The 14,647-nt window shown below is 54.0% G+C and overlaps 1 protein-coding gene and 1 non-coding gene across 2 annotated transcripts in view; both read right to left on the bottom strand.

Annotated features, from left to right (window-relative positions):
* Window positions 1-14,647, bottom strand: part of CTIF (cap binding complex dependent translation initiation factor) — a 327,661-nt gene that overhangs the window by 74,116 nt on the left and 238,898 nt on the right.
* On the bottom strand, window positions 6,751-6,822 carry TRNAS-GGA. Its single transcript has one exon. It is a non-coding gene; the product is annotated as a tRNA-Ser (tRNA).

The following is a 14,647-nucleotide window of genomic DNA, read 5'->3' as shown; positions in this document are numbered from 1 at the left end:
AAGCCACAAAAACAGCTTGAAAGAGCACCGGCCTCAGACCCAGATCCTAGACCTGGCTCTGCCTCCGGGTGTATGGCCCTAGGCACGTCCTCACCGGTCTCTGGCCTCAGCTTCCTCAGAGGTCCAAAGCGTGGTTCTCACAGTCTGGTCGGCCAGTGAGGCAGAAACCTGCAGAGCTACCTGAAGACAGCCTGGGGTCCCCTGCTCTCTCCGCTTACGCCATGGTGCAGGGTTGGTACAGGGCTTCCCTCCCTCCCCAGGCTGCTCATGACCTGAGACCGAGATGTGGCATTCTTGGCAGGTCTATTTCTGTAGCCAAGCCTCTCCTGGGCAGATGGTGTGCAGGTAGACAGGTGTGGGGCCACAGGGGAACAGAACTCGGGGAAGCCCCAGGCCCTGTGGCAGGAGAAGGGACACTGGCGACCCGAGGAGGTGGCCAGCCCTCAGAGCTGCCGGGAGGACGTGGACCCCCACACAGAGGCAGCCTGTGACGTGCCTTCTCTGACTTCCAGGGTGGTGACTGAGGCGCCCTTGGCTCCCGCCGGGCGGGGTCTGGAGTGAGAACTTCAGAGCCAGAGCTGGCTGCATTCCTCTGAAATCTCTGGCCTCGGAGAAGCAGGCCTGCCGGTCACGTCCTCCCCTGCGTGTCTGCCTCTGGGCGAGACCTGGCCCCGAGCCCCCAGTGGCTGGGGCCACCCCTCTAGCTCCTGGCGCTTTCTCAGTCTTTCAGGAAACGTCTCCAAGCCTGGTGGGGTGCATGTATCCGGGGGGTGGGGAGGGGTGGCTGAGCTGGGCCTGGGCCAAAGGGCTCTGTGGGGTGTCCTGTTGGACTTGGCAGCCTGCCCCTTAGTGACTCAAGCCTGTGGGTCGTCCCTTCCCCACAACACCCACCCTTGAACTCAGGGTTCCAGAAGCAGCCTCTTCCCCTAAGGCCACAAACAACACCTTCGAAGTTCCCTGCCATGGGATCTTTGTTCACACTCCAGGCAGGCTTGAAACTTCCTCTATATTTAACCTCTGGCCAAATGACCCTGGGCAAGCTATTTCCCTAGTCTGAGTTTTGAAAAAAAAAAAAAAGAAGGGCTGGCCTCCCAGGCTTCAGGCCCTCAGCTGGCTCACCTCTTCCACAGGACCCATGAGACCTGGGGCAGGAACCACCCTCATTCCATTTCTGTCCCCTCCTGGATGCTGGGGAGATAGCCCCGGGTGCTGAAGGACTTTCACAGATGCAAACTGCACCTTCTTCTTCATTTCATAGCCTGCGGCCAACTCAGCTGAAGATCTTCTCACCCTCTGAATCCCTACTGAGCGTCTTAGTCCCAGGGCCCTCAGTAGATACAGCCATGTGTCTCTGTGTCTTATTTTCCCCACCAGATGAAGAGTTCTCAGTTCAGTTCAGTTCAGTAGCTCAGTCGTGTCCGACTCTTTGTGACCCTATGGATTGCAGTACACCAGGCCTCCCTGTCCATCACTAACTCCCAGAGTTTACTCAAACTCATGTCCATTGGGTCAGTGATGCCATCCACCCGTCTCATCCTCTGTAGTCCCCTTTTCTTCCTGCTTTCAATCTTTTCCAGCATCAGAGTATTTTCAAATGAGTCAGTTCTCCGTATCAGGTGGCCAAAGTATTGGAGTTTCAGCTTCAGCATCAGTCCTTCCAGTGAATATTCAGGACTGATTTCCTTTAGGGTAGACTGGTTGGATCTCCTCGCAGTCCAAGGGACTCTCAAGAGTCTTCTCCAACACCACAGTTCAAAAGCATCAATTCTCTGGCTGTCAGCTTTCTTTATAGTCCAACTCTCACATCCATACATGACCACTGGAAAAACCACAGCTTTGACCAGACGGACCTTTGATGGCAAAGTAATATCTTTGCCTTTTAATAAGCTGTCTAGGTTGGTCATAACTTGAGACTTCTAACTTTAGTTAGAACATGAGAGTTCTAACTCTCAACCCAAACAACAAGACTGATCTTCATGTTCTGCTGGTAGAATGTACTTAATCAAGAGATTGCACTTAAACTACAACAGCCCCATGCAGCAGAACTGTAATTATCCACATTTAACAGAAGAGAAACCCAGGCCACAGGGAAACTAAAAGCATCCTGCCCAGTTCATGAGCTTGTAGAGGCAAAGCTGACACTGGAAGCCCAGGGGTCAGGCTCTAGAGTCTACACTCATACACTGCCCTGCAGTCTAGTAGGCCTCTCACGATAGTGTCTACTCTTCCCAACAGAGCTTTAAGCTTCTTGACGGCAAAATTCAATCCTTGATTTATGCCCGCAATGTTGTTAGTCCTTTTCAAGACTTTTTTGGATATTTCAGGATCTTCGTGATTCCAGATATATTTTAGAATCAGTGAGTCAGTTTCTACTAAAAAGTCTGCTGGGATTTTGATTGGGACTGTGTTGAATTTATAGATCAGTTTGGGAAGAACTGATATTTTAACAATATTGAGTCTTCTAATCCACGAATATGGTATATCCCTGATTTATACTTGATTGTATCTGTGCAGTGCTTCACACGGCGTTAGACCCATGGTATCAGTGCACACGAGATAAACTGATGGAAACACAGATTCATTTTATTATTACTCCTGAAAGGAAGCAGGATCCCATGGGACTTCTGGGCATGGAAGCCTTTCTGTGTCTCCCATTGTCAGAAACAGGCTTCAGCCTCCATGACCTTCCCTGAGTTGCAAAGGGCAAGTTCAAACAGTTGCTAATCAGGGAAGGGAGGGAATGCAAAGACAGGAGAGGAGCAGTCAAGAAACAATAGTGCAGCCTTCAGGCAGAGTCCTGGTTCCACCTCGAGGGATACACAGAGCAATATCATTGCGCTCTTCTGCAGAACTAAAACTCCCAACAAATGGAAGAAGAAATACACTTGATAAAGTGTCCTTCATTTCAGAGAGGTCACAGTTTGGTAACCCTGAGAACCAGAGAAGCTTATCTAGAGACCACCTGAAGCCAGATTAGAAGAATGCAGGCCCTGTACACCCTGATCCTTATCAGCAACCCTGCTCTTCAAAAACTGCTATAAAATTCCTCGCCAAATTCCCCCTACCCCCAAGCTTGGGACATACATTTTTTGAGGGTACAAGCCTGCTGTGTCCCCCCTTTGCCTGCAAAGCAATAAAACTATTGTTTTCAACTTTTACCCCAAACTTTATAGTCTCTGAGACTCCATTTGGCACCAGTGAACAGAGGCTGGGTTCTTGGCATTACCCCAAGCAAAGTCCAGATGACTCCTTGCCATTGTTGTCAGCAGATACTGAGGGCCAGCCCTTTACAGATACTGCCTCATTTAATCTCCCCAGCGGTCCTGTGGAGAATTATTATCATCCCCACTTTACTAGCAAGGAAATCAAGGCTTAAAAAAATTCAGAAACTCATCCAACATCACACAACCAGTAAAGGACTGAGTTGGGATTTGAAACTAGGCCCACTGGACTCCCTACTCCACACTATCACCTACCACATTACAGGAAAATAAAAACTGGTGACTATATCCCCAAATCCAAATAAAATGATCTGGGGCTGGGGCTTCTCTACTGGTTCAGCACTCCCTGCTAAGCAGAAGGGTGCAGAAGTAATGGAAGGAAGGTTCAGATGACTCTGCTGAGGAAGTGAGGGTAGCAGGGAAGAACCAGTTCTGACTCTGTGAAGGATCTGTTTTGTTTTTCTTTTACTTTAACCTTTGATTTTCATCATTTTTGTTATTATAATCATACATCTGCTTGAAAAGATGAACACATCTCCTTCCTAACCACCTGTCTCAGGGAACCCTGCCCCTCTGCGTGAAGAAATCAACACATCCCCTCCCTGAGATTGGCATTCCAGGAGATATTTGCAAGATAAGGGTTTTTAACTTCCTCAACTCCTCCCCATCTCCATTCTTTAAGAAAGCATGACATCCAGATCCCAGCATGAGGGTTATTTTGTGACATTAGTCTGCCATCTTCTCCATCAGCCAGCTTTCCAAATAAAGTCATACTGCTTGCCTCAGTACCTCATTTCTCTCAGTTAACTGGCCTGTCATGCAGCAAGCAGACTGAGCTTGGACTCAGTAACAGGAGGATGAGGGTATGCAGCCCAGAAACACCCCATCACCCACCCCAGGAATCACACATCCATTCTCTGTCATGCTCAGCACAGCCCACGTCCTCCTCAGTCTGCCCAGGGTCTCCCAGGCCGAAGGCCCTACTGTAAGAGGGTGGGCAAGGGGCTTTTTTGGCACCACTATCCAGGCTCCTTCACGGCCTATCCCAAAGTCATCACACCTGTATTTATCATCTGTGTCTACTTTGGACCTGCACCTCCTGGGAAATGATGGTTTCACCCCCCACATCCTGTGCAACAGAAGTGCTTCCTTTTAACTTTCCAACAAGTGACCTGTCCGAGGGTGACTCCAGCCTTTCACTTTTCTAGGATTTATGGTGATGGTGATGCGAGTTGTATTCTCTCCCTATTGCAGTCACATCTCTGCCCCTCCCAGACTCAGGAATCTTATTTACAAAGGTTACCTCTGTACTTCCTGGCTATTCCTGCTGCTCCCCTGACCTCCTCCAGCTCCATGAATCTTTCCTGGGAATGCAGCCCCCAAAGGGCAGGTGTACAGGTAGGCAGGGGAAAGTGCTCCAGGCGTGGTCCTGAGAGGCTGAGAAAACGGGAGACACACGGTCTCAGGACTCACCACTGGCACTGACACTGATTCACAGGCAGGGACACCGAGGCCAGGGAGAGGGGGAAGCTCACTCAGAGTCCTCTTGAGAGAATGGGGGCACAGCAGGACCTAGTACTCAGCATCCTGAGTCCTGGCTGAACTTTGCTATCTGTCCCTCCTCAGGGCACAGAAATATGCTTTAGATATGAGGTCCTCAGAGTGAGGCTCTGTCCCCAATGCCAGGGTGCCCTGGGCAGGTCCCAAACCTTTCTGACCTCACACCTGGGCAGAGACAAAAATTAAAAACTCAGGTTTCTCCTGAGTAAGGGTCAGAAGGTCAGCCATCCAAACATCCCCTGTGGGAGTTATCACTTGAAGATTTTGCAAAGGGGGAACTCCCAGCTCAAGATCAAGAGCTGCTTTCCCGGAGCAGCACGACTTGGGCAAAAGTGTCTGTCTGCACCCTCACCTCCTACAGAGATCCTCCCCTTCAGGAGAGGTGATCAAGACAGATATTCATATGCATGACAGGCCTCCCAGCCCTCAGCTCCCCTAGCCTTTCTGCTTTGCCAATGCCCTCCAAGGCACAGGAAAGTGTGTGGGGAGTGGGAAACAATGGAGGGAGTCGGGGTGGGGACGGAGGAAATATCATTTATAGCAGGAGTCCTTCATCTAAACTGCAAACTGTCCTTTGGAAGAAAAACAGACAGCCAGACAGTGTGCAGCCAGACGGATGCTGCCTGGGAGATGGAATGCGCAACGTGGCAGCAAAGACACACACACAAGGATGAATACATGCACATGTGTGAACACAGACACACGCACGTGCATGCACACACGCACACGTAACACCCTGCCCCTTCTTCCTTCCCAGGAGGGAGAGAACTCCTCCTATCGTGGGCCCATGTTACCACACCTGGTTTGGGGGCAGCTATGTTTAAGGCCCCAAGAGTGGAGGCAGCTAAGGGCTGGGATGAGGTTGCATAGCCCTGAGTAGAAAACTACCCAGGAGATAGGTAATTACTTGGGAAAAACTTCACAGTTTTACTTTTCTGAGTGACAGGGGCCCCTTCCCCCCTCCCTTCCTTCCAACACTTAAGATGTGAACCAATGTGGCCACAAGTCCATGCCGGCAGGGTCCCCTCCTCCGCCTCCCCCCCCCCAACAAACAGTAAGGACCAGGGTGGTCTCAGGCATCTGTGTCCTGCTGGCGTCCCTCACAGCTGCTCCCAGAGAGTCAGTGAAGGGCTCTGCTGTTCTCCTGACCCCAGCCTCTCCTCTGCCTCCATGGTTTGGAGGCCCCCAAACAATATCCCATCCCCAGGGCCCTTCCCAGGCTGCTGGCTGAACCAGCATGATGGATGGGCTATGGTCCCCAGCAGGACGCAGACTGAGTGACAGGGTGAGAGAAAGGAGATTGACTGCAGTGCAGGGAGGAAAGGGATGCTAGGTCAGCTAGTCCAGCCCCTACCCCCAGGCAGGCTTCTCTAGAGTCAATGGTTGCGGGGTGGAAGTGGCAATGATCATGGGGTGGACAGGGGAAGAAGGCCCCTTGGCTGGGCTGGGAAGAGGCTGAGGAGGGAAGAGAGTGGGGCTGGACCCTTCCTCTCCCTTTAGAGTTCCAGTCTTGACTCTCTGCCCCGGGTTCTGATCTTCTAGCTAACAGTAGGTAAGGTCAAAGGAGAAACACCAAGGCTGGCCCACGTCTCTCTCTAGTTTCTGCTCAGCACTGGAAAACTGCATAATGACAGCAGTAATCCTTAGGGCATCTGGGATTTGTTGAGTGTTTACTATGTGCCTGCCAGGCATCGCTTTAAAATCCTTACATGCACTGTCTCAATTCATTCTCGTAATAACTCTACCAGTGTCCCCATTATGCAGATGAGGAAACAAAGACAGAACGATCAGGTCCCCTGGATGAAGTCACCTGCCCTGTGAGCGCTGGAAAGTGAAAGGAAAGTGAAGTCGCTCAGTCATGTCCGACTCTTTGCCACCCCATGAACTGTAGCCTACCAGGCTCCTCTCTCCATGGCATTCTCCAGGCAAGAGTACTGGAGTGGGTTGCCATTTCCTTCTCCAGGGGATCTTCCCAACCCAGGGATCGAACCTGGGTCTCCTGCATTCCAGGCAGACACTTTAACCTCTGAGCCACCAGGGTGAGCGCTGGAGATGGGGTTTAAACTGAGGCAGGAGTGGAGCTCCCGAGTCCAGCCATGCTCTTACGATGCTCACTGCTCTGCCTGGGGCCCCCTATAGATATCTGCTCACTGATGCTTAGGTTCAAGCAGAGCCAGATGGCCCTCCAGTCCCCAGGGCTGGGGGTCAATTCTGCCCTGTGAGGGGAGCTGTAGAGACCTTAGGCTTGCAGCCCCCTCCCGAACACCAGAAACTCCTCTTCTCTCCAGGCTACAAAAACCTGCTCACTTGACCCCCTCCTTCGCTCCCTGTCCCTCCCTCATGCTGCATGATGTCTACGCAGATATATCCAGTCTTGCAGTGGAGGAAGAGTAACAGGCATCTTTGAGAGAGAGCCTCAAAGATGGTGAATAAGCTCTCCAAACTCTCTGAGCCTCAGCTTCTTCATTCATAAAACCTGGCAGAGTTGTTTTGAGGACACTCTTAACCTGTAACTCCTAAGTGCAATACCTGGGGCTTTGGTTCTACGAAATTGAGCATTTCCTGCCATATCAGTAAACAAGGATGTCATAATCAACAGTGACTGCAGCCTTCCAAGGTGAGCCAGTGAGCCCAAAGGGAATTCAGGAAGGAGAATACCTTTCATCTAGTAGTTATCAGACTGCAGCCACTCCCTATGGTGAACCCCAAGGAACTCAGGATGTGAAAACCAGATACTGCCCCCAGATAGCCAAGGTGCATTTCACAGGAATGATTTCAGTGAGTCCAGACTCTTACATCTTCTCATACACAGAAAAACATTAAATTCTTTAACTTGGGTTATCTGGTTTTCTTTAATTAACAGTAAACTTTGGATGTTGTGACTACCTGAACTTCTGCTGCAAAACTTGTATATAACTTGGCTCCTCTCCTCACCTCCTCAGAGCAGTCCTCTCAGGATTACTTGAGATATTGTCTCCTGGGCTAAGTCCTAAAACTTCCCAACAAATAAAACATAACTCTCAACTTTTAGGTTGTGAAGATTTAAAGTTAGTGGTTCCCAACTTTGATTGTATGGTGGACTCATCTGGGAAAATCTAAACAAGGCTGGTGCCCAAGCCCCAGGCCCCATGCCCCAGAGATGGTGATTCAATTGGTCTGGGGTATAGCCTGGGTCCCGGCATATCCAGAGTTCCTGGGTGGTGCCAAAGTACTGTGTGCAAACTCAGTAAAGGGCAGCTGTTGCTGTTGCTGACACCGAGGTCATAGCTCTTCCACGGCAAAGCCAATGAACCACAGCCTGGTTCTGAGTCCCAGGCAGTTTCTTCAGTATCCTCCCAGTCCCCTCACTGCCCCTTTACTGGGTTTGGTCTCTGGGGATCCCGGCTTTTGAAAGCCTTTCACTCTCCCCAGTGGCCTGATGATTGGATCAGGCTCCTTGTCTACTTCAGAAGGAGAACTATATGCAGGGGGGTGGGTTTCTGCAGGTGATGGATGTGTGCATAGGGGGAAATTCTCCCCCAGCCTGGAGGTCCCAGGAGCCTTCTTGGGAGTAAAGGCAGCAGCAGAGGGGCCTCAGGACACATCAAGACCACCTTAGGGTGCTTCATGAAAGGGCACCCCAAGTCAGCTTTCTGCAGATGACTTTTCCTAATTTTGCAGTTACTTAAAGCAGCCATTGGGATTCCTAGGTGGTGTTAGTGGTAAAGAAGCTGCCTGCCAATGCAGGAGACACAAGAGACTCAAGTTGGATCCCTGGATCGGGAAGATCCCCTGGAGTAGGAAATGGCAACCCACTCCAGTGTTCTTGCCTGGAGAATCCCATGGACAGAGGAGCCTGGCAGGCTATCCAGTCCATGGGTCGCAAAGAGTAGGACACGACCGAGTGACTCACACACACACTTCATCTGGAAGCCCCCAGCCAGCCACTGGGCATCCCTTCCCCTGAGTACCAGTCTCCAGTATCTGCCATGTGAGTGCTTCCTTCTCCAGCTGTTCAGCTGGCCAGCATCGGCCTCTGGGACAGCACTCAGGACTGTGGTTGGCAGTTCCTGGTTTATCTGCATGCACGGCCCGTTGGATTGTAAGGGTGCATGTTGGATTGTAAGGAACCCAGTGGCGGCAGAGGGTCTCTTCGGTTTTCCCGCTAGCACACTGGTGGCACGCAGCAGGTGCTCAGCTAACACACGAATGACTCTCCGTGTGGAAAAGGTCACAGATCAGTCCACACACACAGCGACGTTAAGACGCACAGAAGGCCCTCGAGAGAGGTGTGGGAAGAGAGTGACGCATGGGAGCCAGAGGGGATCAGGCAGCTTGAGTGTGTGCTGACCTGGTGACTGAGGTCAGAGTTCAAGAGGGCAGGGGTCAACGTGCCGTGCTCAGCTGGACGAAGCCCCTGACGGGCAAGACAGCTGGCACACTGAATCCCCATTGAATGGAAGGATGCGTCTCTCGCCAAGAGAACAGAGTGGGAGGGCTGGGCTGGGCTGGACACCCCAGCTGTGAAGCTCCAAGTTAGTGTCGGGCTGAGACTCCCAGGTTTGGGAGTGCCGGCCTTGCTCCCCATGCTATAGCCCCTCACTCATCAATTTCTCCCCCTACCCCCTGTCCCCAGTGGGCCTGCAGGCCTGGGCTCCCCAGGCCCGGGACCGCCGGGTACCTAATATGAACTGTGCTGTCCTGGATACCAACCAGGGCTCTGAGCCTGGGCTCCCGGATTTCTTGGACCCATGAAATCTGAGGGTGGCCAACATTTTATTTTGCTACGGATGTTTTCTAAAAAAGTTTTCATCCATCATTTCATGAAAGAAAGGACAATTTAATGCCAAGATAGTAGGAAGGATGCAGTCTGAGAATAGTGGCCAGTCCTTTCTGGACAGGGCAGCTGGCAACCGCTCAAATCACATCCTACATAAAGCTTGCCGGTGTGGCTTGCAGTGCAGACCAGCTTCGGTTTGAGGCTCGGCACTGGGGAACCCCTCAACGAAGGCTCTCCCGGCTGGTGCGCACGCAGGGGCCTGCGTGGTCCTTGTGTCTAGGGCCCCCTGCCAGTCCCTGTTCCAGGCCAAGGCGCTGAGCGGCCTTTCAGACCCAGGAAAGGAGAGCCAGGGCTGCGAGTGTATCAGTCACTAAGGGGTGAGGACACAGGATAGGAGAAGGTCAACCAGGCAGAAAGCAGAAGACCCTTTGTAACGTGGGGTGCGCTGGGAAGGCGGGCCCGAGCCGTGGGGCAGGATGCACTCAGCAAAGTTCCCCACTTTCCAACGCTGCCCCAGCTGGCTCTGGTTCCCCAAATCAGGTAGCGGGGTGGCCAGTGGCTGGCAGGGGCGGGGGTGCGGGCGGGCAGGCAGCAGCTGCCCTGGGCCCCAGGCGCCGGGCATTCCTCCTCTAAGCTCCCCACGCATCCCCAGCCCCGTTTATAAGGCACAGGGAGCCAAGAAGTCTGTGTGGCCCCGCCAACTCAGCCAGGAGGCCCCAAGAGAGAACCCAAGCCCTGGAGTGAGGGGGAGCCGGCCTCCCCTGCCAGCCCCGGAGCCCCTGGCATCTGACCTGCAGCCTCTGGGTGCCCCGTGGGCTTGGTATCCAGCCAAGGAAGGGGAGAGCTGAATGCCGAGAGGGCCGTGGGGGTGGGTGGCACTCACGCCCCCCGGGTGCTCGCTGCACGCTTTAAATAGCTCAGCTTCTCTCAGCCTAGCAGTCCTGTCGGCCCTCCCTGCCAGCTCCTTCTCGTACTTTCCACACCAGGGACGGCTGAACTCCAGGTCAGGATGGGGAGGGGGTGAGGGGACACAGTGACCCGGCTTCTGCGGGGTCAGCATATGTTAGGAAAGACACGCAAAGCTCCCCCTCGCCCCTCTACGACCTGTTGGACTTTATCCTCCAGGCTAGGCGAACGCCCTGTGCCCCTGATGGGGTGAGGGCTTCGCACAGCCCTGCCTTCTCCTGGGAGAAGTGGGTGCCCAACCCAGACCACCTCCCATCTTGGCAAACCTGTGACTGGCACCAGCATTTGCCGAGAGCCTCTGCCGCCTCCCTGCCTGCCCTGGGGCCCATTCCCGCAGGGCTCACCCTTGGCAGGGGGCCACGGACCGCCAAGCGCCCTCCCCTCTGCCCCTCCCCACCAGTTTTCTCCAGCCCAGCCTTTGCTCAGCAGCTCCAGCATTCAAAAACCAGTCTGACCCCTTTACGGTTTACAAACTGTCTTCACGTCCTTATTTCGTAAGAGCTTTCCGACCACCCGGAGCAACGTGCAGGGCAGATATAAAAATAATCCCCATTTTACAGCCAATAAGACCGAGAGGTAGAAATATGAGGGGAGGTATCCAAGTTCATATGTCAAAGTACTGATATAATCAAAACCGAAACCCAGGCCTTAAACCGTTCACAGTGCAAGAATGTTCCCTCTTGCTGCGCCCCCTCCCGTGCTCTTTGGCAAGAGGGGACAGAGGGACATCGACAGGAACACAGGACAAGAGGGAGGGGAGGGCAGGGCCACATGTCTTGTCTCCCAGGCCCTGAACCCTGCTGCTGGCTCCATAGGTCACTTTCACAACCCAGGACAAAAATCTCACTAGATACGGCCTCAGACCGCCTGGCTCCAGCCACCCTGGCCGGCAGACGCAGACGCACACAGACACACAGAGAACGGACTGTTATCTGTCCCCTCCAGCCCATTTCCTACACTTCTCACACAGCAGATTTCTTCCAGCCTGGCCGCCTCTCCCAGTCACCACCCACAGCCGCGGGCCCCTGGGGCCCGGCCAAGTCCCCTAGACGGTGACGCCGAGTCCCTGCTATCAGACAGTCGCCTCTGCCCTCCCAGCCGCCGCCCCCAGAGTTCCCTGGAAATGTCCCTTCTGCGGGCCCGGCCCCCGCTGCGACGCAAGGCTTTTGTCTGCACACACAGCTGACTTGTGTTTGCAGAGACAGACAGGGGCTGGCGCTGGGGCCAGAGCCAGGAGGCGCTGGGAGGGTAGAGCAGACAGGAGGGGGAAAAACAGAGAGTCCACTGAACAAAATTGCTGTAAGCGAGGACTTCGGGGTCATTTGGGAACCTGAAAACAAGAATAGGGGCTTGCAAAGCCAGAAGCTCCTCGAGGGCAGGGCTGGGGGGCTTTACAAACATTGGCTGTCTGGCCCGAGGATGTGAGAGCTGTGCCAGCCAGAAAGGGTGGGATGGGACCAGGTCGGGGCGGCGGGGACAGAGGGGAGGGACAGAAGCCCCATCTCAGCTCTGCCCTCTAGGAACACAGAGGGGGCTCTACAGCTTGCCAGGCTCCTCCGTCCACGGGATTCTTCAGGCAAGAATACTGGAGTGGGTTGCGATGCCTTCCTCCAGGGGATCTTTCCGACCCAGGAATCGAACCCGTGTCTCTGGCATCTCCTGCACTGGCAGGAGGATCCTTTATTACCATGCCGCCTGGGAAGCCCCTACAGATGCTTGCCCTCAGAGTTCTCGTTCCCACCCGCTCTCCAGAAGGCTGCCTCTTTTGTTGGGGCTGGCGGGAGAGGAAGCACGGGGGAGCTGGTGCCAGGTGCCAATCTGCCGTGTTTTTGAACTTCTCTTTATCAGGCAGAGGAGCCACGATGTCTGTACAGGCTGTACAAGTCTGCAGGGAAAGGATGCTCACGAACCCCAGGCCACAGAGGCCCACGTGGGAATGAGCTGTATTAAGTGTCACTCGCCTTCCCGTAGCCCCCCGCCTTCCGACCTTTTAGGTTTTGAACTCTGGGCTACTTAACCTGATTCTGAAATGAAGCTGCAGCTGCTGAAATGTATAGGGGTCACTGTAAATCAAGCTGTATAGGGGGAGTTTTTAAAAAAAGAAAAAAGGTCAGGCATGGTGGTAGCAGCGAAGGTTTTTTCACAGTGTGGCTCCTTCTCCGGGGTGACACTCTGGGCTCGGTGCCGGGGAAACCTTAGAAGGGCTCCTTTGGGATTGAGCAACCTGGCTGCCTCGGCTCACACCCCAGGGTCCTCACTGCTTAATAATCTAGAGCTTTAGCAACAAGGCCACATGCAGGCGCGCGCTCTGTCTTCTGCCTTCTCACTTTGCCAGCCTGAAGTGTCTTCCTCTCAGGCTGGGTGGGGGGGGGGGTGGCGGGTGGTGGTGCACCCATTAGAAGTGCTGCCACCCCTCCCTCTGGTCTAGAGAGGTGATGGAGGGACGAAGCCTCATCTGAGACATGATCTACTTCCTTGGGCTCTCGTGGCTGCAGCCTGTCACGGGAAACTCAAGCTGCCCTTGACCACAGGGCTGCACACAGACACGTGCTCCCCAGAGGCCCAGGTGTCCAGGACACCAGCGGTGCCCACTCATCAGGATCCACTATGACCCTGGGCTGCAGCCTCCAGCCCCTGGGGCCGCAAAGTGGAACAAATCAAACCAAAGGGAGTTCTCTTTGACCTTTTTCATGAATCGTGAGGGTGACTGGCTGGAGACCAGGGGGTGGGATGGCCACAGAGGAGAAGCGGAGGCCGGCTGGGGACAGCCTGGTGGACAGGGACACCCCTTTACGCCCAGCCCCCCTGTGACAGGCAGGGGACAGCAGGCCCGGGGCGCCCACTGAGCTCTGGCCTGGAAACTGTCTCCAGATTCTTTCAGCCATTAGACGACTATGGGGAGATCACCCAGGTCCCTGTTCAGCCTGCAGGGAAGGAGGCTCTGATCAGGTCATCTAAAGGGCATTCTCTCATCTCGCTTCCCCCTCGCCACCTGCCTTCTGCTCCAGACCCTCTACCTGGCCGCCCCAGCGCCGCCGATGCAACACCGGTCTGGCCCACAGGGACCTGCAGGCAGCAGCGTGCTCTGCGGAGGGTACGGGGCACCAGGTGACTGGGGTCCAGCGCCGCTCCTGTCACTGGCTGTGTGACATCAGGCGCGTGTTACCTAAGCTTTCTGGCACTTCCTTTACCCATGCGTAGAACGGGACTAATAACACCCACCTTGCAAAGGTATCCTGGTGGGTACATAGGGCTCGCGGTGTCTGCACACAGACAGTGCACAATAAATGCCTGGAGGGTGACTGCCTGGCTGAGACGGAGGAGGAAACAGGGCTGTCAGATAAGACACCTGACAGCAACCTTCGGACACTATGCCAGCCTGTCTCAGAGACCTGGAAGGGAGCTTCCAGAGGTTTCTTGTCTCAGGGATGGGGGCCCACTGGGCCTGGAAATTGCTGGAAGGTAGCTTTGCAGCAGAGGCACCATCCCGTTGTGACTTAAATGGTTAAATCTTAAATGGTTTAGCTTAAATCTCTGGATGTGAGAGTTGGACTATAAAGAAAGCTGAGTGCCGAAGAATTGATGCTTTTGAACTGTGGTGTTGGAGAAGACTCTTGAGAGTCCCTTGGACTGTAAGGAGATCCAACCAGTCCATCCTAAAGGAGATCAGTCCTGGGTGTTCATTGGAAGGAAGGACTGATGCTGAAGCTGAAACTCCCAATACTTTGGCCATCTGATGCGAAGAACTGACTCATTTGAAAAGACCCTAATGCTGGGAGAGATTGAAGGCGGGAGGAGAAGGGAATGACAGAGGATGAGATGGTTGGATGGCATCACCGACTCAATGGACATGAGTTTGAGTGAACTCTGGGAGTTGGTGATGGACAGGGAGGCCTGGCATGCTGCAGTCCATGGGGTCTCAAAGAGTCAGACACGACTGAGCAACTAAACTGCCCTGTGGGGCAAAGCTCAGGAGGCCAAGATGCTGGGGTGGACTGGGAGGGGCCTGCAGGCAGGTGAGGCCCGCCTTGCGCACTGGCGCGCCCTGCAGGCTGTTTGGCCCACCAGGTGGCCAATGACTCCGGACATTCAACCGGTGGGCTGGAGCGGCCATGACTGGAGACCCCTGCCGGCAGGGAGC

Source organism: Capra hircus, chromosome 24 (genome assembly GCF_001704415.2).
Source record: "Capra hircus breed San Clemente chromosome 24, ASM170441v1, whole genome shotgun sequence".
Taxonomy (NCBI): domain Eukaryota; kingdom Metazoa; phylum Chordata; class Mammalia; order Artiodactyla; family Bovidae; genus Capra; species Capra hircus.
The sequence above is the reverse complement of the archived record's forward strand: the minus strand, read 5'-3'. Positions and strand labels throughout refer to the sequence as shown.